This window comes from Parasteatoda tepidariorum, chromosome 9 (genome assembly GCF_043381705.1).
Source record: "Parasteatoda tepidariorum isolate YZ-2023 chromosome 9, CAS_Ptep_4.0, whole genome shotgun sequence".
NCBI lineage: Eukaryota > Metazoa > Arthropoda > Arachnida > Araneae > Theridiidae > Parasteatoda > Parasteatoda tepidariorum.
In genome coordinates this window covers 85,137,394-85,163,524 of record NC_092212.1, presented here as the reverse complement: position 1 = coordinate 85,163,524, position 26,131 = coordinate 85,137,394, and the positions used below count along the sequence as shown (strand labels likewise).

Genomic DNA, 26,131 nt, shown 5'->3' with positions numbered 1-26,131 from the left:
TGTAATGGTCATTTAAAATATATAATGTGCATAGGCATTTTTTTCTAATAATAGTTTGACACATTTTTTTCTTAGGCAGTTCCAGTTCTAATCTTTTTTTAACATTACAGCTAAAATGAGTCAGTTAGTTGCTTTTTATATTTGTAACAGTTCAACCTGTTAAAGGAGTTTTTCATGGTAAAGGAACAGCTTTTAATTGAGTAGACAGAAGTTATAATATCTTACCCATATTGTGTTAATAAAATTTCAAATTCATATTACGGACTTAAACATTCATGAAGGAAATATGTACTTAAGTGTCTCTTCTAAAAAAATATAAAGTAGAATTTATTGTTTCTTCTTTTTCTAAGTGATATATTGTGGAAAACTGTCCAAGTTTCTAGTATCTTTCTAAACCTTTTATAACATCAAATAAACTAAGAATTTCTGTAACATATTCAGGGTATTCGCACACCTGGAAAGTCATGAATTTCAGTATTGAACAAAATTTGTCATGAAATGTCATGATTTTAACTATTTTTTAAAGAAAATCATGGAAAGTCATAGATTTAGGTCGCTGAGAAATCTAATTTTTAAAATGGAATTTGAGAATACCCCCTCCCCATTTCTTGGTGTTCAGAATATCTGAATTTGTAATAAAATTCCCACTCACAGTTATATTTTATTAAAATATAAAATGTTTTTATCATGTTCTTTAAAAGCTATGGTGTTCTTTCAAAAAATGAAAGAAAAAACATCATTTCTAGAGTGAATTATCTTTTAAACTTCTGGGATTTCAGAATTTTTGTTATTATATATTTTATTTTTTTATTTTATTAATTTAAAATTCTAGCTGAAGCAAGCCAGTCATTGGCGAATTTTTTTAAAATTCCGAAATGAGAACAGAAAAATCGGGAGTAATTCTTTCTTTTCGGATGTATCTTTAGTATCTTCAAAGTATCTTTAAAATATAATTGTGCAGAAAAATTTTTTTTGCTTTTGTATTTTTTTCAGCTATTTTATTGCTTTAATTCTTTCTTTATTCTGTTTTTTTTTTTTTTTTTTAAATTTAAAATCTTTAAATATGATGATGCAGAGTATTACAGTTTTGGTTATACCTATCATTTCAATTTATGTTATTATAACGCTTTTTTAAATTTTTTGTTGTGTTTTTGTCGAAGAAAATAGTAACTTCATTAAGTCATGAAAAATTCTAGGAACTAGTCATGGAAAGTCATGAATTTGAAAATCTAAAATGTAGCAGATACCCTGCATTTCCTTTCTACTTATTTCTTTATGCTCTGCTCATACAATATCCCTGCTTACTTGACAAACTATTCTGATGGCTCTCTACACTTTTCATATCACATGTTTTTCTGAATTGATTGTAAAGATCAATGAAAAAAGTGACCACACATTTAAGACCACCTAAAACTTTTTTTCCCAGTATCGAGAGAGTTTTGCCACGCTGTATTTCATTTCTAAAAACTTGTCTCTTTTCTTTGATCAATTTTCCGTGCTTTGAGAAGAAAATTTGCAGCAGTTAAAAACAAAACTTTTTAAAAGTGTTAATTTAGTATTGTTGAAATAGAGGTCTAAATGGTAATTTAAAGCTTTTTAAAAAGGTTAACAGGTTTGAATTTCGGTGTATATATATAGGGCTCAAAATAAGTGGTGATTTAAATATGACTTGGACCATTATAAAATAGTAAAAACCATTATATAATATTGAGTGTTTTTAGACAAGTAATCAATGTTAAGGGAAGTTTCGCTGTTATTTCAGTTTGCTCATAGATCTGACATTAGTCAGATCAACTCCAAAAAGTAGTCTACTGCCAGAAAGTCGATGGCAAGAAGGGGATGGGAAATTAAGTCCGCCCTGGACATTCCGACACAATCAAGTATATGTTTCGGTGATGCTGGTTGGATACAGCATTTTTTACAAGTCGGGTAAATTTTTTAGCCACATTTGAATGTTAGACATTTTAGGCGACCAATTGAGAATCTGGCCCCGGCAGTCTGGGTGCTTCGATCGCTTACTTATCTATTATTTCAGTTCTTTTAGTTATTGGTCCTTTAGACCAGTGACTAAATCTTCTTAATTTCTACTTCTATATACATTTATACATTAATGTTCTAATATTAACATGAATTTGCTGTTCACTTTTTTGATTCAATCAAGAAAATATTTTCTATACATATTTTTGTGATTAATCAAGGACATCAATATTTTCTCTAAATGTCACAGATTTTGTTATTTTGCAAATAATATGCTTTTTAACTTATTTTTTCTCTTTCTCATTTCTTCAGATAAACATATACTTCTTGAATACAAGTAAATTTAATTTTTTTCCTTCGTTTTCTTACATTTTTTTCTTATTTGTCAGACATATTTACAATACTGAATCAGAACTTATTTTGAGTTTGTTATGTCATCTACCTTTGGTACAGTAAAGCCAATTTAGTTTCCCTTATTGGCAAACTCTACAGTCAGTTAATTGTTTTTTTTTTTTTTTTTTTTTTTAATTTTTAAAATTTTTTTGAATGATTTTTTACAATTTAAAATATTTCTGTATTTTTTTTTAAAAAAGCCAACTAACTGCTGACAGCTCCTTTACTTTCGTGCACGGAATGCAGTTTTTCTTATATGTTACTTAATGGAAATAATCTGCCAATCAGTTAAAGGATTAGTAGTATAGTAGCTTATCAGTTTAAGAATTAAATCATATTTAACATCTCGTTTAATATGAAACTGCTTAGTGTCGTTTACGTATGTATGATTCAGTAGCTTATTCTAGCAAGAAGAAATGATAGTTTTTCATTATATATAGGGTATCCGCGTACCTGGAAAGTCATAAAAAATCAGGGAAAGTCACGAATTTCGGTATTGAACAAAATTTGTCATGATATTAATTATTTTTTTTAAAAAAAAATCATGGAAAGTCTTGGATTTAGGTCAGCGAAAATTGTAGTTTTTAAAATGGAATTTACCTCCTCCCCCAATTTCATGGTGTTCTGAATATCTGAATTTGTAACAAAATCCCCACTCAGTCATATTTTACTAAATTATAAAATGTTTTTATCCTGTTCTTTAAAAGTTATGGTGTTCTTTCAAAAAATGAAAGAAAAAACATCATTTCTAGAGTGATTATCTTATTCTGTGGTTTCAGAATTCTTATTGTTATTTTTTTAATTTTATCAATTTAAAGTTCTAGCTGAAGCAAGCCAGTCACAGGCCAATTTTTATTAGGAGATGAGAACAAAAAAAAAGTGGAATATTTCTTTTCTTTCTGATGAACAAGAAAAGTATCTTTAGAATATAATTCTGCAGAAAAAAAGAAATAAAAATTATTTACTTTTGTATTTCTTTTAGCTATTTTATTGCTTCAACTCTTTCTTTACTCTGTTTTTTTAATTTAAAATCTATAAAGTGCAACAGTTTTGGTTATACCTATCATTTCAATTAATGTTATTACACTGCTTTTTTGAATTTATTGTTGTGCTTTTGTTGGCGAAAACATTAACTTTGTTAAGTCATGAAAAATACATGAAAAGTCAAGAATTGGAAAATCTAAAATGTAGCAGATACCCTGTATGTAATTGTTATGAATGTATTTAATAATATATTTTGTTATTATATCATAGAATCAGAGATGGGTCACCTGGAAGGAAAAATGGAGATACATTTAGCTGAATTATGTGTCGATCTTGCAACAGAAGAATGAGAACTATGATGTGGTTAGTGAAATAACACCAAATAGCAAGTATATTTTATTAACTTTTTATTTTTCTCCCTTTTTTGGGTTTTGTAGAATTTCTAATGCATGCCATTTGCATTTTATACTATGAATGAGAATACATTATTTTACTTATTGTTTAACTTTAAGGATTTTTAGTTTACTTAATTATTTCTTTATTTGATGTTTTTTTTTATTTCGATTGTGTATTTAATTCAGTTATTCTTTATTTTGGGAATTATTTATGGTCTCATTTAAATATGAAAGTTATCATTTTTTTAAAACTAAGGACAATGACATAATTGTTCTCTCTTCAATTAAAGATTTTTTTTAAAATATTGAGCTTAATATACATGTACCATCTTTTCCAGTTGAATTTTTGAATAACTTTGAAATGATAAACATTTTTGTATCAAAATTGTAACAGGGCATACATATAAAAAGTACAATATATATTTTGTAATATTTTTAACCACACAGTTGAAGCAAAATACTTAAACTTCGTATTTCTTTTTTAAAATTTGGTTATTTAACTTGACTCAACTGTTAATACTAAACGCTATATTTTAATGAAATATTTATAATTTTTAAAAAATTTTTTTTTATAAATCCTAATGAAAAAAAGCTTTTTTTGTGTCTTTATAATTATTAGGGTAAATGCTTATCTTAATTTAAATATCAATTTGGGTTTTTAATATATTGGTAATTTATAAATATTTGATATTTCTATATGTTTTGATATTAATTTATCAAATCTTATTGATGTTTTTCTTGATAAATATATCACTTTTATGTATAAATCAGCTATTAACAACCTTTTTTTATTAAATAACTCAGTTTAATTTATTAAACTTCAGGTTTTTGTAAATAATTGCATCTAATTTACATACATTTTGTAATGCAGTGTATAATTAAAAGTTATTTTTTTACTTTTATTATTCTTTTTAGTGCATTCATTTTGCATGTATTTTATAACTTCTTTTATTATGAATGATTAATAAGTTCAATTTGCAAATGATTTGATATTCATATTACTACTACTAGTATCAAGCATGTTTTCTTTAATCATGTTCTCACTATTAATTTACTTGCTTTTAAGGTAACCTTAATTGTAATATTTACTCCTTTATAGTTGACGGAAAATCGGGAATTAACTGTTCAATAATAAAATTTTTATAAAAGTTTATATTAATATTTCATAAGTTGGCCTTAAATCTGTAAATCTATATGCATATTTTAAAGTGTATCAAGGAGAGGTACAATTATCCCCTTATTTGTTTATTCATTTATCTTTTTATGATATTTTGTTTCCTGATTTTTAGTTTCCCTACCTCTTATTTCTAACTTCTTAATCTGTTTAAATAAATCAATATTTTTTATGTTTTAACAAATTTATTAGTTTTCTACCTTTTTAACTTTTCTGATTTCAATTCTTTAATAACACAGTAAAACAGTTTTAACTTTTAGTTTAATTGTACCTTTTATTCCCTTTATAGTGGAAGAAATATGGCTCATACAAATTCATTTCTGCTCGTAGTCATAGAATTGAATTGTTGGTAGTATGAGTTACAACATTTTGTGTTGTATTGTACTTTTAATATTAATTAAGGACTATCTTACGTGTTTGTAGGCATGCACAGTATCCTAGTAAATGCACAGTGCGCAAAATAAAAAACAGACCACCCTGAATAATTTTTATCTAATGAACAGATTTTCAGATTGTTGTGGAACTCATTCTTAATGGTTTGAGGAGGTGACCTCAAATATACTAATTCATAAGTGCAAACAATATATTAAGTTACGAAATCATATACACAAAGTACATATACATACTCTGAACATATACATACAACATATACATACTCTGAATGAAAAAATATTTTTTTGTTTGACTCATTCAGATTTCTGGCTCTCTAAATATAGGGGGTAGCCACAATCTGGGAAATATGGCCCCAATAGTTAGGTCAAAAAAGAAGTCTAAAGTTTGAACCCTGTGTTAATTTTACTTTTTACGTGTTTTGCTATATATCGAACTTTCTAAGCTAATTGAAAAAATTTTGCATACAATTATAAAATTCATTTTTCAAAGATAATTCCATGCAAAAGATAACTTTTAAGCTTAACTTAACTTTTTCCAGCTACCTAAAAATGACAACTTGCACTTTTGTATACAAAGTTGCCAAAGTTCAAATTTACAAGGTAATATAAATCTTCTGATTTAAAATTCCTTTACTAAGAAAACTATTTTTATAAATACTTGCTGTATGTGTTGTTGTGGAGAACAATTCATTAAGTTTTTATTTTCTTAATTTGTTTCACTTAAATTTTTATCTCTGTCTTCATGAGTAGTTTATATTTATGACAAAGATATAGTCTACACCACATATATATTGGGAAATAAAAAGAAATCTTGGATAAATCTCATAGATGTTTGATATAATCTTGCTTTTGTAAAGTGTTGCTGAATAGAATCTCTTGTAAACAAAACAAAGAACAAAAAGGACCCTGATTACATTAGAAGATGCTAATTTCAGTAGCATTTTTATTCTTGCTGAAATGAGATAAAACTTCAACGAAAGTTGGGAACCGTTGTTGAATTATGTAATGCATTTCTCTCCACTCACACTGTTTTACTCTGCACTTTTTTTTTACATCGTTCGAAGCATTTTAGCATCTGTATAAAGACATTAAAAAAAAATTTTATTGCATAAGCTTAATGTAGAGTAAACTGAAATATCCATGAAATTTGGAAAGAAATTAAAACAAATTCATAAACAATTCAATTAAACAATTTGACCTTCTTAAAGTGGTGACAGTTTTATGACCATGATTTGTTTACTTAAATTTTAATATCTGTCACATTTTTTGTTTTTTTAAAAAGTTTTTAAAAAAAATATTCTGCAAGTTTCTGAAATAGATGTGTGCAATACTGATTTTTTCTTATGAACTTAAAAGTGCATTTGGAATAGCTTTCAGTCTTTCTAAATATTAAGTATAAAACTTTATAAATGTATTATTTTCTTGTTTATATATAGTATATAAAGTTTTACTGTTTGATAAATTTTGAAGAATTGTTTTTGTGATGTTTTTTTTTAATATTTATTTTGTAATCTTTTATTACAAATATCTCGTTTTAAAAAATGAATGTTTTTTTAACTGGTTTTAATATTTCTCCGGTTATATTCATGATTATTATTCATTTTTAAAGTTTTTCTCTTCTTCTACAAATCTTAATTCTTCAAAAAGCAATATGAATAATAATATTTTTACAGGGTTGTATACATTAGATTTTTTTTTTCAAGAAAGTTTTGGATTTTGTAGAAAATATTAAACTTCTGGTTTTTTGTTTGTTATCTTAGAAGATGTTTTTTCTTAATATTATGGAAAATGTTTCCTGACTTATTCTCTCTTAAGTTAGTTTAAACTGTCTTCTAGCAGATTTGAAAAGAAAATTTGAATATTTTTGTTCGATTTTTGAAACTATTTGTACTAAAACAGCTTCTAAATTGCGAAAAAGTGCTTGCTTTAAATTTTATCTTACCCAGTACCAAATTCAGTGCACTTTGAAAATTGTTAATAGAAGTCAAGGTCAAAAGTTGTGCAAATAGTATAGAGTCAATAAACGTTGTGTACATTTAAAAGTGAAACAAATTGAATGTTTGCTGAAAAAGCTTATTGGCCTGTTGTAGAATTTTCAGAAATTTTTATTCTGAAAATTTCAGATTTTTTAGAAATTTTTTTTGTTTAGAATTTTTTTTCTTCATATTTACAGACTTCTTGTGGTATAAAATGCTTCTATTTCTTTCAATTTTTTAATCAATCAAGAAGTTGACAAGCAGCACAATAAATAGTATTTGTTTCCGTAACAGATTGATTTTTTTTTCTCTTAAAATCTTATCATATAATCGAAAACATTTTAAAGATTCAGAAAAAAATTGCAAAATGATTATAATCCAGCATTTTCACTATCTGAAACCAAAACATATCCATACTTTTTTCTTCACAATTCAATTTGGTGACCAGTTAATAATTGACTGCTAAAAATTAAATTCAACTTTTGGAAATTAATGTAACGTTTCAAAATTAAATTGTGCAATGTATAACAGTTTCATATTTGATTAACTTTATTCATTTATATAATCAGCACTTCGCTTATAGAACCTTATTAAAAGCTTGAACTTGCTTTGCTCTTATTTAATGTTTCTGATAAGAATTTGAATCTGTTTAATTATTGATGCAATGTTAGGGATCCGATTTTAATTAAATTTACTCAATGAATACACATAAAAGTAATAGAAAGTGCAATTAAAAAATTGGTGAATGGAATGGTAAATTAGAACATTTTTGATAACGCTCAAGACAAAATCAGTTAGTTACAAAACACTTTGCACAAACTAAGACAGTGAAGGCTCTTTTTGCAATGAATTTATGTTGCTGTCCTTAAATGAAGCCTTTTTTACATTAAATCGAAAGACGGTTGTCTTCAGGGAGTCCTCAAAGACCTTTTCTATGTTATTTGTCTTCAATGAATGTGGGATAAAATGCGAAAGTATTATGCATTTGCTAAAACCTCTGTAAATGATCTACTAACACTGTCCCTTATTGTTATTTAATTCCAGAATCTTTCATCATTTATAAGTGACCAACAGCATATGTCACATACCTGGAATTGTCACATCTCTTTATGGTCCCCCCTAATATGACTTGCCATCAGTATGGTTTCCTTTCCTTCTCTGAAATGTTTAAAGGTTAAACCAATTGAATATGGAATCTAGGTCTACATGTAATGCATTTCTTAGACATACACTTAGAGTAGTAGATATGTTCACTGCTCAAACAAAACTTCTTACTCTCCTTTCTATCAGCCATCTCATCTGTATGTATAGAATTGCATTTTTTACTCTTGTTACTTTTGAAATATTCATAAATGCCGTTCACTAAATTTTTAGATTTATCTTGTTATTTAGTGAAGTAACTTTTTTCTGTATAATTTTTGATAGAAGAAATATTCGTTAGGTATGATTAGGATAGCTATTAAAATTGCTTGCATCAGCAAAAGAAAATATATGTTATATAAATTTTACAGGCTTTCGCATGGTTGAACACGCGGAGATCTTCTGGTTGTTCTTAGCTGTTGATATGGACACACTTTTAGCTGAACAGCCTTCAGATACATAGGATTGTTTTCCAGTGAAGATGGTAATGAATTATATTTTTAACCATTTTTTTATGTGTTAAAATTTAATCGTTAACTTTCTTAAAATTGAACGAATGCCTCTGCTCAACATCAAAATTTGTTATTGGACAATATTAAAATAATAACACGATTTCAAGCAATATTTACACTAATCACAAAGAAAAAACTTACTACAAAAATATTCTTCAAATATGTTCAACAAAAATGTTCCCCCCAACAAAATGCTAGAATATCACCCATAATATTAAAATAAAAAAACTATTACATGTTGAATTTAAAAAAATTATATTGTTTTTTTTAAAAAAAAATATTAATAAATATAATTCTAATTAATAATAATACTACTTTCTATTAAACAACACTTTCTTTTATACTAATTATATTTCTTAAAGCATTAAGATAATACATTTTTTTAATCTAATTCATATTGTGTTTCTGACATTAATAATGAATCTATTAAACATAAATGTTTTGGCTGACTTTGGGGTGTATCTACCACTATAAATATACAAATCCAACTCTCTAGTATATGAGGCATGTTATCTCGATTCTATGTCGAGGTACCTTTTCATAGATGAAGGTTGACACAGTCAATAACAACTCACTTCCCAGATTAGTGACCCGGACGTGATGACAGAAACTCCCACTTCGATAAGAACACACCTATCTTGACAGTAACGCCCACTTTGATCTGACACTCCGACTTCAATGGGTGGTTCATATTGAATAGTTGACTTGCTATTTGTGGCTGCGACATTATCCACCTCCTCGCGCTCTTTGCTACTCAGTCTCATTCATATAGAATGTATACACTCGACTGCTCAGCACAGGAGCGACCGTGAACTTATTACAGCTCTCATTGTCAGCACTCCAAAGTACAGTGATCTTAACACAGCTCTCCCAACTTTTCACAAAACCACAATAAATCAACTTGTGGTATCCATTCATTGAATTCTATCACAGCTATAATTCTTGTGGGGATAATCTTCTTTTTTAAGACAGGGTTCCCACAGTGCTTGAATTTGGTTGAAAAAAATCAGGCCCTGAAAAGTCCTTGAATTCTGCCATTGGATACTTGAAAAGTTCTTGATTTTTTAGGAGTTAAAATACTACTAATTTTTCTTCCGAAAAAGTAGGAAAAAAAAATAATAAATAAATTCATAGGAAAATTATAGAAATTCTAATTGATGCAATTTTTAATGCTTGAAGTGAAAAGGGGTTAAAGAAGATACAAAACTTTTCTAACCTAGACTTTTCAGACTCTGATGTTTTGAAAGCTAAAATTTCTAGCAAATTTTAGGTTTTTAGTCATAGTTTTTAAATGATATATAGTGTTTAATGGATTTAGAAATATGTTCAATGTGTTAACTTCATTATTACAACAGGTTAATATTGTTATCCTATTTGTTCTTTTATTTTGTGTACAAAGAATAATTAATTTTTTTATCATTTATAATAAAATTTTTACTGTTAGTTTTTACTGCTAATAAATAAAATTTAGTTCTACAGGTTTCATTATGAATAAACATCGCAATTCACATTAAAAAGATTCTTGGTTTACGGATCAGAATTCATATGAAATATTCTACAAATTGCCGTTTAACTGAAAGTGATTAATGAATTGCATGTCGAATGTTACTTTAAAGTGATTTGCAAATTGCTCATCAGAATTTATATAAGGAATTGAATGAATGTTTAATATGCATTATACATTCATTCAGTTTCATTAATTCTAATTCACTTCATTGAATTTTCATAAAAAATTTCACTGATGCTGGTTTGTATTGTTGGAGTTTTTTTTTTTTTTTTTTTTTTTTTTTTTTTTTTTTNTTCTAAGTGATTTGAAACAGCAATGTAACTATCAACCATTCGTATTATTAGCTGATAAATTTAATAAAAAAAATTTTTTTTGTCAAATAAGCATTGTGATTTAAAAACATAAAATTTCTGCTTCTACGTAATTGTAAAATCTGGTTGGCATGTACTTTAGCATATAACAATAGTACCGAATAGGTCCTTAAAAAACTTGATTTTAGGTCCTTGAAAGTCATTGAAAAGTCCTTGAATTTTTTTTAAAAAATTTAGTGGGAACCCTGTAAGAGGACTCAGGAAAATAATGTTAGTCTGGAGAGAGTGACTTCTCAAAACTCAGCAATGTATATCAGCTTGACAAAACAAATCAATCATTTACTTCTAGAATGTATTGAAATTTGTTGTTTTTTTTCTTCTCGAGGCATTGTACGGATGAAACTTGAATCTTCCATATGTATTCTAAAAGTTAAATGTTGTGTGCAATTGATCTCTATTATCAAGGGTCTGTCCTGAGTGAATTTTGTATGGTTTTGCATACCTTCACAAATTCAATTTAACGTTAGTTTCACAAAATACTTTTAACAAAGCAAGCTCTCGTTGCAATCTATGGAAAAGAAGGGCTTTTATTTCAGCTGTTCTTTATGAAAGGGTAGCATGTGTTTGGTTAGATACAGCAATGTGGTATGCTAGTCGCTTATGCCATATCAAAGCGAGCTTCTTTTTTTTGTACAGTTTTTTTTTAATGAAACAACGTGGCTCTCCCTGTATAAACTGTACAAGAAGTCGAAATTCAAACATTATTCTAAAAATTTATTTTTTATGAAACATCTTTTCTCTGGGAAATTTTTTTCTGTTTGACCTAGTCAAAAATGTTCTCATAATGAAAATAACTTTTAGTGCTAACATTGTTGAATGCATGTTTTTATTAAATTTAAGTTGAAATTTAGTTATGGACAATGATTTTTAAATTTGGATACAATTTTAAGTCCAAAATTTTCAAATAGTAAAATTCTTTTTGAATATATGTGGAAAAATATATAGAAATTTACGAGTCAAATGATTTTTATTTGTAGTGAAATTTTTTAAAAATATTTGCTTTCTACCAAATTTTTGTGCTGATTTTTTAGTATAAATTTTAATTTTTCATTAATTATGTCTGAATTTTCACAAAATACCTCTAAAAAAAACCTAGACGTACCCCTGATTAATAAATTCAAATGTTGTGTTGTAGTAATAGTTATTTCATTGATTTGTGATATGCATTTTCATCTTCGTCTTGCAGGCATGGATGCATTACTTCTGAAGATCTTTTTTGGAAACTAGATGCATTGCAATCTTTCATCCGGGACTTGCATTGACCTGATGAAGTTTTTGCCAAACATTTGGAACAAAGATTGAAATTCATGGCATGTGATATGTTGGTGTCTTGTATTAACAGGTTAATATGTTTTATTGTTTATTTCTCTCACTGTAAAATTAACACCCTCTGTATTTGCTCTTTATGTATTTGATCAGAAATGTTTTTTGCAGTACAAACTAGTTTTCATCATGTTAGTTAATATTCTGTGAATTTTACTGTTAAAAAGATTTACTCAATCTTGCTCATCCGTAAAGAAATTGTTCATGATTTGAATAATTAATTATTCTAATTATATATAATTATTCTATTAGTTATATGATTTTGTTCTTAGGGAATCCGAGTTATACTGTAATTCTGTAGAGAAACTGGAAAAAAAATATGATGCAATGAAAAAAATATGATTCAATATGAAACTGAAAACAAAAATGATTCTCTAATATGATTCAATTCTAAGTTATTGATCATTTCATTAGTTTATATCTTTATGATGTTTATTAATTCTTATATTAAGAGAGTTGCAGGGTATCTGTGCACCTGGAAAGTCATGGAGAATCATGAACTTCGGTATTGAACAAAATTTGTCATGAAATGTCAGGATTTTAACTATTTTTTTTAAAAAAAATTATAGAAAGTCATGAATTTAGGTTACTGAAAAATCTAATTTTTAAAATGGAATCCCCCACGGTACTCTGAAAATCTGAATTTCTAACAAAATCCCCACTCACAGTCATATTTTATTAAAACATAAAATGCTTTTATCATGTTCTTTAAAAATTATAGTGTTCTTTTTAAAAAAGAAAAAAAAAATAATTTCTAGAATGAATTATCTTTCAAACTTTTGTGATTTCAGAATATTTATTATTATTAAATTTTTTTTATTTTATCAATTTAAAAATCTAGCTGAAGCAAGCCAGTCATTGGTGAATTTTTTTTAATTCCGAAATGAGAACAGAAAAATCAGAAGTGTTTCTTTCCTTTCTGATGAATAAGAAAAGTATCTTTAGATTATAATTCTGGAGATAAAAGGAAAAAAAAATATTTGCTTTTGTATTTTTTTCTGCTATTTTATTGTTTTGACTCTTTCTTTACTGGATTTTTAAATTATAAACTTCAATTAATGTTATAATAATGCTTTTTTAAATTTATTGTTGTGTTTTTGTCGGGAGAAATAGTAACTTTGTTAAGTCATATGAAAAATTCTTGAAATTTAGTCATGGATTTGAAAATCTGAAATGTAGCAGATATCCTGGAGTTACTAGTTTGTCCAACATATCTCACGTTCCAAAAACTACAGGGTAACACATAAATAACATTATTAATTTTACAAACAGACTTAATAATTATAATAGACAGCTATCATAATTTTGAAATGTATGTGTTTTGTCTATATTCTGGTACTGAAGGAACCTCCTATCATTAACAGGAATTTTCATGATACAGTATGGGACACCTAATTCGGCAGGACCCAAAATTTGGCACATAATCTGATCTAATTCTTTTTTTTTTTTTAAAGAAATTTTTATTAATAAGAGAAAAAAAAATCCGTTATATTCTCTTTCTATTTGGAATTTTATTCTGTTGAAGTAAGTAACTTTATTTTATCTTTCTAAAAAAAAAAAAAAAAAGCATGGAAAAAAAATCTGTGTCAAAGGAAACATCTGGTTCTAAAGCAGTTTAAAATATCTAAAGTGAAAGGGAAAAGTAAAAACACCTGCATTTTCAATGAACAAAATAAAGAAAAGCAAGTTGGAAGAAACTTATCAATCAATCTTGACAGCTGTACAAGTGCTCTACTGGTTTTCCCCCCTTCTTACTCCTTCGTTCCCACATTTCCCTCTCCAGTTTGACCATAAATTAGCCACACCCTTTTGATAATGAAGCTACCACCTGGGATACAAACTGAATTCTATCCCTTTTGCTGCTTTTCTTATTTGATGTAAATTATACTCTTTTGTTTTTTTATTAGTTATTAACTGCTCCTTTTTTTTTTGTTAATTGATGGCTTGTTTTTTCTAATCATATTTAGTTGTTAGCTTGTTTTTTTTTATCATTATTTGTTGTTAGCTTATAAAAAATATATATTGTTATTTCAATTCTATAGATTATATTTTAATTAATGAGATTTCTTAAGATGGGAAAGTTTTAAATTCACCTACTGTGATCAAAATTTAACTAAATTTATTGGAATTAATTAATTTTTTGAAATTAGCAGTATAATTGAATTATTGTATTATATGGGTGCCATTTTGAAATTTCCGAAAGAGATTCGAAATTCGGCAAATTCCGAAATACGGAATTTCATGGGTCCCGTGAGTGCCGGATTTGGGGTCTTATACTGTTTTGATAAATTCAATGTTGTATGTATAAGTAACTGATACCTAAGCACAATTAATTTCTTTCAATATAAAAATAATGTAAATAATTTTATATTATATATTTTTCACATTATTCTACTCCAAGTTTTTATAATTCATTCAACCCCAATCCATTTGGTCCATAGCGTCTGAAAGCGCCAATCAATATACATATTTGATGAAATGCTCCACATGTGCTTCTACTGAGCTGAATTCGGCATGATTATTGCATTGTCATGTGCAACTCTGCTGCATTCTGCAAGTTATTCTCAGTTTCAGGCTTCATTTCCCACACTCTAAAATCGAACTGAAAAATATTTTTATGGTAGCTAATATAATGTGGAAAAGAATTCTTTGTCAGAAACTACTTGTTTTATCATGATCATGTAAAATCTCTGAAAATTAGTTTTGTATTTTGTTAATGTATATAGGGCTTAAAAATATTTTTTGAGTGCTTTAAAAGTACTTAAAAGGTGCTTATTTTTTGTTGAAAGAATTATCTGGCTCCCTGAAAATATATTTTTCGTAATTCTTACAGGCATGGAAATTCAGAAAATGTGGAATTGCTTAAGGAATTCCTTCGTTAAAGAGTTGAGGGTCCAAACAGAGACTCATTCTGGTGATGGTGGCAGACGTAGGAAGTAAAGCCGTACTTTTCGGATCTGCTTTTTCTGATGCCAACAGTTTTAGCATCGAAAACAATGCTCTCAGAGGTACCCAACATAGCCTCATCTGTACAAGATGTGGTTCAGGTTTCACAAGCATTCGTTAAAATTGATTGTAAAAAAAATTTATATAATAAAACCTTTGTTTTTCTATGAATTACATTAGATTTTATGTATTTTCGAATTCCATTAAAACATTTATTGGTAATTCTTCTTTATTTCTATTGTAATATTATTCCTATAATCCTCCTTCATCTTATGAAAATAATCCCTTCCTCACTTTTTTTTTATCTAAATCCCATCCATTTTTCCTAAGCACTATTAATTTTTATTTAATAATTATAAAAAATTAATTTTTTCCTAATATACTTCATCAATATACATATTGAGTTTTTTTTCTTAATTTTAATTATTAACTTTTTTATTAATCATTTAATTTTTATTTGTTACACATTTTGCAATATTTATACCATTTTTGCATTTCTCAGACTTTTAATTACGTTTTATTTTTTAATAATACTTAAAAAAATCTTTTAATAATACTTTATTTTGTAATAGTCTTTTTTTTTATCACATTTTATTATTATTCAATTTTAATGAATGAGAAAAAAAGTATGAGTATAATTTCAACAGTTCAAACAGTCAAAATTAAAAACAGTTTCACTAGAGTAACGTTCTGAAAAGCGTAAAATGAAGAGGATGATTATCACTTGGCAATGTCAATCTTACCCAGTTAAAAAAAAAAAAAACTTAGGCATGAAGGAGAGAAAGCCAAAATATTAAATGTAATTTATAATAATGCATCTTGATGTAGGAGGTGTTTCCTCCCTCATTTCATACTCATATTATATATATTTTTTAAAAATGGGATAATTTATTGCATGAGTGTTTTACGCATGCTTTTTGCAATTTTATTTATTCTCTTTTTAACAAAATAATATGGGATTTTTAAAGTAATTATTTTGTGCTAATTAGCATTTTCATAATTTGTTATTTTTAACAAATATTTTTTTTTGAATTAAAAGTGTTAATTTTTTAATATTGAAATTTTAAATAGTGCTGATAGAGGAAAAGAATGAAAGTTTTATGTGTTGCCTTTTTTATTTATTTGCGTAAATTTATTTAAAGTTTTTATGGCTACCAAAATGGACCATGGGATCCAAAAAAAAAAAAAAACGAAATATCTCATCTTGTATATTTTCTTGTAAATATTAAAAAAGCAAATATATTAAATAAAATATGCACAGAAATTATTCTGACTACAATCGTTATAATTTATCATTTCTTCAAAATATGAATAATAGTTCTGTCAATCAACTAAATAATTTTGTTTTTCCTTTTTTTAAGCACGACACATTCAATTTTTAAAACCTATAAGTTTAACCGAAACAAGATGAGGAAAACGCTTGACTTAAAACTGCTTTAATATTCTTGAATTTTCCAATTTTCTTTCTTTGTTTTTTTTTTTTTTTTTTTNTTTTTTTTTTTTTTTTTTTTTTTTTTTTTTTTTTTTTTTTTTTTTTTTTTTTTGCAATTTAGAGTTATATAAATATATTTATTTTAATCAATGTTTTAGATAGTTATTCTATTTTTTTAATGTATCTTTCATCTCAGAAATTCAGATCAATTCAAATTCATAGTAAAAAAAGTGTTTTTTATTTTTATTTAGCAAAACGTTTTACGACTTATATTTCTTTATAAGTTCGGCTATAATTTTAAATTTTGAAATATATCCCCAAAACTTTATTTCATTCGTGATTGTTTTATCACGTAGGAATATGTGACATAATATTATGCTTTTATGTCTCATCAAAAATTTTAACAGACAAAATGTTCTCTTCAAAATAAAACTATATATTTAAGACACTAATACCTATTAGATTTAAGTAACTTTACTTTAATGTATTTAAAGAAATAACTGCTGCTTATTTTTAATTGAGAGTATTCACAAAGGGGACATATGTGATGCCTGATACTTTTTAATACTTTATATGTTTTCATTTTTGCATATTTAGTATTGTAAATAATGTATCGATCAACAGTCTTAGGAACAAAATGCTTTAATAAGTTAAAAATATCAAAAAAATTTTAAGTACTTTAACAGAATCTTTGAAACAATACCTAGTCAAAAAAGCATTGTTTGTATATTATTACATCGCCATACTATTAGTGCGTTTTATAAAACTTAAGAAAAATTTTAAAACTATTTAATCCTTTACTGTGCATTTTGACATTACAATTTGAATTTTTCATATGTATATTTATTTATATACAGGGACCGCAGACGACCTATTTTTCCTACTTTTTTTATTATTTCGACATCCCTCGTTTTTTTCCCTGTTATTTCCTACTTTTTCATCCAATTTATTGTTTTTCTTTGTAAACACAACGCTTTTATTTTATTAAATTATTAAAATATATATCTGTTGTTAAAAGTATCTTACAGAAAGCTGTAAAAAATTCTGCCTCAGGATTAATAATAAATGTAAAATTTGATACATGATAGAACATTAAATAAAATCTAATTTTTTTTAACCTAAAGAAAAATTTCCTTGCTAAAATAACTTTTTTTAGAAAAAATTATCTGTGAAATGTGTATTTTTAAATTTGATAAAATAATAGTTTTTGATATAAGAATTTATAAAAATACAAAATTTGTCAAAAACAATTTTTTGATATATTTTTTTTTAATCTTTTAAATGGTGTTTTTAAAATTTATATTGACTATGTAGGGAAGTAGATTTATTTTGTGATTTAAATTAATATTCATGAAAATTTATTAAATTATTTTAAAGTAAATTTTTTATTTGTTTTTCAACATTCCTATTTGTTTTATTTTTAAATTCACCTATTTTCCTTACTTTTTTCTGAAAGTTTTGGCTGCTGTCCCTGTATATATATATAAACCTCTATTTGTTCTTCATAAACTTGTGTATCCCAATAAAATAAATAAACTATATAGAAAATACCAGCTTGGGTTCTAACATTACTAATTTCAAATCCCCTTGTCTAAATTCAGTAATATCAAGCACTCGTATAAATGCAACAAAAATTTTGGTCCCCAGTGTTATTCTTCTATTTTAAAAAAATGCATACTGAAAGTGTAATAGCCGTAATCATTTTCTTAAATACTATGAAGTGTTAAAATTAATCCTTATGTATTAATATTTTTTTTAAAAATATATAAAATTTCATTTCAAAAGAAGAAATAATCATTTAGTAGAAAGAAACATGGAAACAAAATAAATAATAGCAATACATAGCTGCCGTTGATCAGGCTTGCCAACTAATTATAGTCAAAATTTACCACAGACAAATTTCTCGATTAATTTTACTGTCAAAAAAATAACTTTTCAATTACCATAAATTTTAACATATTTAACAAACCATACCATAAATTTTAACATATTAATAAAATTAATTAAAATAACATTTATGTTGCTCCTCGAGCTTACCTGATGAGACGAATCAAAGAATATTTTGCAATAAACAATGTTTTTAATTAAATCTAAAATTATATTTAATCTAAATAATATTAAGAAATAAAATATTAAATTAAAATTCTATTTTTCAATTTTCTTCAAAAAAGTATTAGGAATTTCGGTTTTAGGTGGCACATTGAAAAAAAAGCATTTTGATACAAAATGTATTATTATTATTGCTCAATATTAGATAACTTCTTAAGCTACTATGACAAACTTCATTAATGAAAAATACTTCTATTATACTGCCAAGAATGTAATTATTTCAAATAATACATAGCAAGTACGAGAACATTTTTCTATGAATACGAGATAACAACTGGACATAACATATTTCCAGTAGACACGTAGATTGATGGAAAAATCTGCATTCCTTCTTTTAATAACTTTGAAAATTTCATTAAATTACTTTTAAGAAAAACAATATTTTTATTAATGTCGGATAAGATTAATTTTAAAAACAATCAATGATTTTTAAGGAATGTTTCTGCCATTGCGTCATATTATCCTCATCAGTAATATGTTAACTCAAATCCCTCTACCCCAGAGATCTTTCCTTCTTTTTTTAAGCCAGAGTTACATTAGAGCAATGATCATCTTGCTTAAGTACGCTTTGATTTGTTCTTTCGCTGCATTTCATTTGTCTGCAATTACATTACAAATTAACACTACCTATCAAATGAAATGAAGCAAAAAGTATCTAACTAGATAAATAAATATGTCTATATCACATACATCATGAACCACATATGCATTACATATATTAGCTCAGAGAGTTGGATAAATAATGTCACTTAGTTAATAGTTTTTTTGTCCAGAAATAAAGTTGCTTAAATATTCATTTAAAATATCATATTAATATGCTTATACGTTTCCGGGAACTTAAGTGCTCATTTTACTCTTTGTTATGAAGAGAGTTATAAGAGAAGGTAAAGAAGCCTATCTTCTATTCTGGGATGGTATTCTATTCTTCCAATAATTGTAATAAAGCAAAATCATCTAATGCCGACCAAGATGAACAAATGAAAGGTAAATATAATTTTTTTCCAACCTCTTTGGACTCATTTAACAGTTACACAGAATCTAGTAGTTTAAAAAATATTAATTTGCCTTGGACTAAAGACACTATAACAAACAAAAAAAAACCAGATAAAATATTAGCTCAATTATATATCTTATAGCTCGTAAAATTTCAACCCTCCAATAAAATAGATGTGAAAGAAATTCATTTAGATATATATTAACGTTTGTCTCTCAAAGCTATATATATATTTTTTATTTTAGACATTTCTACTCTAAATGTAGAAATTGATTTTGGGAACTAATTAGAAAACAAATCAATATTCTGAAGTACATCAGGCATAGTTCGAATATTTTTTAACGCTAATTGTTATAACATAAAGAAACCACTGCATCTTACAGTGACCTCTCACTTATGTACCTCCTCTTTTATGCACCTTTTCATTTATAAGACGATTTTTATAGGTCCCAATACATTAGGTAGGAAAATAATAATCTATCTAACTTCAACTTGTGTAGTACTTAAGATTTACCTCTTGACGAAATGGCAAAGAGAATGAAATTCAGCTTATCTTTTAAAGCGGATGTCATTAAGAGATTTTAAGAAAATCCATCAACAACTAAAAAAAAGCTTTAACTGATCATTTTAAAATTCCTGAACCAACTTTAAAAGGGATTTTAAAAATAAAGGATACAAATGTTGCTGTTCAACGGTAATGTGGAATTAAATATTCGAAGAGAAGTCTTATTCAAGGTGGAAAGTTTCAAGAACTGGAAAGTGTATTGTTATAAATGGTTTAAAGAAGCTCGTGCTTGTAACATTCCGGTTAATATTGAATTACTTAGGCAAAAAGCAGTTCATCTTGAAGAAATTTAGATAATTGAAAATTTTTCAGCTTCACATGGATGAGTAGAGAAGTTCAAAATCCGACATGGCCTAGAAACTTGTACTACAGGGTTCCCTCGGTCCTTAAAAGCTGCTTAATTTTTATTTTGGAAAATAAGGGACCTTAAAAGTGCTTAGTTTTGGTTCAAGGTTTTTAGAAGTCCTTAGTTTTTTAGCATCACTATGAATTGATAGAAGCAATTTTTCAGTTCAATTTTTTTTAAACAAAATGGATTTCTTTTATCACTTAAAATTACACTATGCACCGAGGGTAAAGCATTTTAGAGGGACAAAAATTAATGTGTGTAAAGGGGGGGGGGTTACAGGCAAGGGGAAGAAAGCACGTTCTTTCATTAATATATTCTGCCCCTTACCTAGAATGATACTTTATGAGGAAAGTGAAGTATTCCACAAGAAAAAAATACTGCTCATGGAAGAGTTTGTGGTCTTTTTTTTTGGGGGGGGGGGGAATTTTTAGGTACCTAAGTAGAAAACCCACACTAACCTTCAAAATTGACAGAATTCAAGTTCTACTGGTAATGCATCTGCTTATAGGGATTAAGTAAAACGCTAAGAAAAGAAGTATCAGGGGAAAAAAAATATTTTGAACACTAGGAACCATAACAAAAACCACTTCTAAAATCTCTAATTAATTAAATTTGTATAATATTTCAATGTGTAATTAGTAACTGAAATTTATAGAAAGCATAAAAATTTTTAAAATTCGTGATTGTACATATGTGTAAGAAACAGGGTTTGAAAAATCCCAGCCCACCTAGGCTTTTCATCAGGAACCTGGAGTTTATTGGTAAAAACCAAGTTTTTTCAAAAATACTTAATTTTTTTTCCTGGGCACTAATAAGTAAGCATAATTTGCTTCTAACAAGAAAGTTAAGTATTTGGTAACTATTTATAATTTGTTTTGTTGCAATGTAATAATTTTTTGTAAAGTTTTGATTGTTATGCTATTATTTTTATTTCTTAAGGAAAAGCAGATTTGCCTTGTAATTCTTTGGCGAGCCTGTTAATGCAATTATATCAGTGCTTACATTATAATAAAATCGTTTTTTTTATTGATTGATATTTTTAGGAAGGTAAATAATTTGCAATGTCACTGGTGGCATATGTATATTCAATGATAAAGAATCACACTATTTTGTAAAATCCTTAATTTTTCAAAAAAGTCCTTAATTTTTGCTTCGTTGAAAGAGTGGGAATCCTGGTGAAAGCGCAAAGGAATGGAAAGAAGAATTAAAATCCTTAATTAAAGGATACAAACCATAGGACATTTTTAATTGTGATGAAACTGGTTTGTTTTTCAGGATGATGCCTAAGAAAACATTGGCATTTAATGAGGAACCCTGCCACAGTGGAAGAAACAGTAAAGATAGATTAACCATTTTATTAATGCAGGTAGGTTAAGAAAACACTCACCCTCTATTATTGGCAAGTCGAAAAAGCCTCGTTGTTTTAAAAAAATGAAGCGAATTTCCTGTGAGTACTCAAGCAATGGATGACTTCAAATTTTTTTTTTCATTTGAGAAAACAAATTGAAAAAGAAAAGGCCTCCTCATTACAGATCAATGTCCAGCCCATCCATGAGACTTTTAAACATATCAAAGTAATATTTTTTTCCTGCACGAGCAAGTTACAGCATTTGGATTTAGGCATCCGTTCCTTAAAAGTGCGTTACTGAAAAACGTTGATATCTAACATAACTGGAAACAGTCGGCTGAGATGGGCTGATTTGCTGGAGTCTGATTTTCTTGTAATTAATGAAAAGAATTTGAGATCAAAGATAAATCGGAAGTTGTTATGGAGAAATCTTCAGGAGAAAGCATTGGGCTATCTGGCCAAGTATGATGATGTGTTGCGTTTCATCCAAATCAGCCCGATATATTTCATGATGACTTTCCAGTTTACCAAAAAAAGTTAAACAATTTCCGTGGTTGCATGTTGCTGAAATAGGTGGTATTGGATGTTTTCATTACATCAAATATTTTCACCTTTCCCCCGAAAAAACTATGTAAAGAACGGATTCAACGTTGCAAATGTAGTTATTTTAAATCTGCAATAAGAACTTTTCTAAGAATTTGCGGACTCTTTACTTCAAAAAAAAAAAAAAAATGGATTTAAATCCAAGAAAATTAAAGAAATAGTATAAGTAATTAATAGTTGAAATTTTCCTAATTTCATAACAAATTTTTTAATATTTATGATTAAATTATAACTAAATATTTATGATTTCTTTTAATAATATTCTTTAAAATTTAAATATTTATAAACAATTGTAAAATTTCTAATATTGTTTATAAACCTAAATTATTATTTTGTTTCAGTAATTAGCGCTTAAAGGTTGATGTTTCCTAATGATTAAGTATGAACAAATTGCTATTAACAGCATAGTCTAAAATTACGATTCTAAATTTAAGCCAAATTTGTAAATTATTGGTATCGAACAACATGTAGCTAAAAATGGTCTATATTTGCTTTAATTTTGTTTAACAATAAAAGTTAAAATAGAGTATTTATAGCGTCATCTACGACAACTAGTAAAATATTTTTATTAGTTTAAAAAGGTATTTAATTTAATATTATGGCCAAGAAAATTTTTCTAAACTATGCTTTTGAAAGGAAATAATATGTTGATTGCATTAAGTTTGAAAAAGCTAATATCTTTGCTAGCGATCTCCCAAATCTGTGTGCAGCGTGACGTCATGAGGAGGGAAATCGTAGCTTCAGCTCTAAGAGCGGAATGAACTAGCCCTGGCTTCAAGCAGGTTAAAAATATTAATTGTGATGTTTTATAAATTTCGTCTAATCCAACATTAAACGTGAAAATTTTTTATACCTTCTGAAATAAATTAATTTTAATTTACCTTTGGGCTTTTTCACAGCCTTAGAAAATATACTCATTAAATTACTCATACTAAAGAAAAAAAAGGACAATTATTGCTTTCAAGTTTTCTTATCTTCGCTTGCGATCTCCGAGATTTATGTACGGCGTGACGTCACAAGGAGAGCATTCGTAGCTTTTGCTCGAAGAGAGGAATGAAATCTGCATTAAGTTCGAGCACTGATTAAATGGTAGTATATTCATTTCCCAATAAAAAGATAGTGGGTTCGTGTACTGTACATAAGAGTTAGAAAAGTATTTCAAAGATGGGCTCAGATGTTGATCAAATAGAGCGGATTTGCGATATTATTCTGATATAAGTTTGATTGTTGATCAAGTTGTAGGTTCGAGCCACAAAGAGTTGTTTAGACAAAATGTGTTCAAATGATCGATAAATTATTAAATGAGTTCAAGTGCTAGCGTTAATTAAATGATAGCGAGTTCGGATACCGATGATATGAGAGTTCGAGTATTGTTGAATAATTCAGGCTTCAAGTTTTGATCAATTAATTGTGGTTTTGAGAACCGATGAAAATCAGTTTAAGAGGGAAAAAAAATACTCAGGTCTTAAACTCAATAAGGGGACGTTTCGATAACGTTAGGTCCGCATAGGTCAAAATATGGTGAGTTTCGTGAACCGATTAGATGAGATTCGAACAATGATCAAAAAAAAATGTAAGAACATGTACAGATCAATCGATATAGTCTACTCGTTTACTGATTAAAATGCATTTGACTAGAGAATTGATCATATGATAAGGAGCTGACTTATTAATAAAATGAAGCATTTAGAATTTCTGAATGACGCTTTTTCCACGTTTACTAAGAAATTTTTCAAGTTACTATTATTTACGCAGTGCATTTTTTTTTTAAATCATAGTTTACCTCATGATTTTACACAATTTTATCTTCATAGTTTGAAATTTACCTGTATCATTATTATATACTTTTCTTCTACTAGTGAAACTAGATTTTAATATTAGTTATTACACACATTTACAATTAATTCTACGTAGCTTTTATGCATTAGTAATTTACGTGTTACTATATAAGTCGTTTTTAAGCGTTTATTTTTCATATGCATATCTTAGCATTAATGAGTAGCTTATACTTATTTATAGTAGTTATTCGTTTCATTTATATTCATCCATTACATTTTTGACTTATGTGTTTCCTTTACACGTTTATTTTACATATGCATAACCTTTACGAGTTTTTTAATTGTGACTTTATAATTGAGGCTAAAAAATTTGAGTGAAACATTTGTGTCGGCGTTTTAAACTGTAGCGATTCCCTTCTGGAAGATCTATTTTTAGATCAAGGCCCCAAATTGTGCCTCTTCAGCCTACCCTGAGAGGCCGGGATTAAGGTTTTTACATCATTCCAGTGAGTATCCCCTCAGCGAGCAGTCGCACTAACTTGTTACGTTTAAATAAATTTATATTAAGTTTTAAATCGTCATCCTTGTTCTCACTGCACATTGGAGTCCTCATTAATTAGTGATTAGAGGAAATAAAATTATACTTTGAAACCTCTAAAATGGTGACACGGACGACAAACAAAATAAAAATCTACTGATCCAGAACAATGGGTGACGCTGCCGCCGTAGTGATCCCTCCCTTCATACGTGCTGACCCCGCCCTTTGTTTCTTCATGCTAGAATCAACCTTTGCCTTAGCAGCTCCAAAGGCAATAACAGAAGCAAAAACGTCGATTACAGCAACTACGTCGTCGCTCATTTGCCACCTGATACTGCGACGATCGTGCGAGATGTAATCATGAATCCGGATATCACTGATCCCTACATGGACTTAAAGTCTAAAATTATAGAACGATGTGGGGAATCTAAAACAGAAGAAATCAGACGTCTACTGGCTGGAGAAAATCTAGGGGATCGGAAACCTACAGAGCTCTTGCGAGACATGAAACGAAGAGCGGAAAATCATAAAATTGAGGACGAACTGCTTTTCGAGTTATTTATTCAAGAGATGCCTCTCCCCGTCCAGACAATCATTGCTTCGATTTCCCCCTTGTCAACAGAAAAAGCTGCAGAAGTTGCTGATAGAATATTAGCGATCTCGAATCCTCTACACTCCCCACTTCCCTCAGTCCATTCATCCCAGAGGTCAACAGCCCCGCGGATCTATACATTTATAACTTTTCGTTATTATCGAAGATTATGCAAATTTATACTTAAACAATTTAAACTTATTAAGAAATGTAAACTTATATTATGAAATTAAAAAAAAAATCTACACAGTTTTATTCTATGCATGTAGACTTATTTTATAAACACGAATTTCATCTATTATTATAAATTCATTACACATACATTTATAACGATAAAAATATCTTGCAGAAAGATATTGGTTCTAATTAGGTTTGTCGCAGAAAGTCAGAAAAAATTCTGCCACAGGGCTCTGAACATAGTGTCTAAAGCTTCANTAGAACATTAAATAAAATCTAATTTTTTTTAACCTAAAGAAAAATTTCCTTGCTAAAATAACTTTTTTTAGAAAAAATTATCTGTGAAATGTGTATTTTTAAATTTGATAAAATAATAGTTTTTGATATAAGAATTTATAAAAATACAAAATTTGTCAAAAACAATTTTTTGATATATTTTTTTTTAATCTTTTAAATGGTGTTTTTAAAATTTATATTGACTATGTAGGGAAGTAGATTTATTTTGTGATTTAAATTAATATTCAGGAAAATGTATTAAATTATTTTAAAGTAAATT

General features: G+C 27.4%; 1 protein-coding gene and 1 pseudogene across 23 annotated transcripts in view; both read left to right on the top strand.

The window, feature by feature from the left end:
- The window catches only part of LOC107446870 (syntaxin-8), a 62,859-nt gene extending 47,547 nt beyond the window's left edge, over window positions 1–15,312 (top strand). For 9 of the 23 annotated variants that reach the window (XM_071184871.1, XM_071184876.1, XM_071184873.1 and 6 more), the window contains 5 exons: window positions 3,625–3,739; window positions 5,855–5,915; window positions 8,803–8,915; window positions 12,008–12,163; window positions 14,978–15,312. The gene's annotated coding sequence lies outside the window, so the exon portion shown is untranslated. Of the gene's footprint in view, window positions 1–3,624; window positions 3,744–5,854; window positions 5,916–8,802; window positions 8,916–10,422; window positions 10,711–12,007; window positions 12,164–14,977 lie in introns of those variants that run through there. The other 14 variants (XM_071184872.1, XM_071184865.1, XM_071184862.1 and 11 more) reach the window with 11 other exon arrangements.
- Window positions 15,313–24,376: 9,064 nt separating this feature from the next.
- LOC139426358 (uncharacterized) lies at window positions 24,377–25,826 on the top strand (annotated as a pseudogene).
- The last annotated feature ends 305 nt before the right edge of the window (window positions 25,827–26,131 follow it).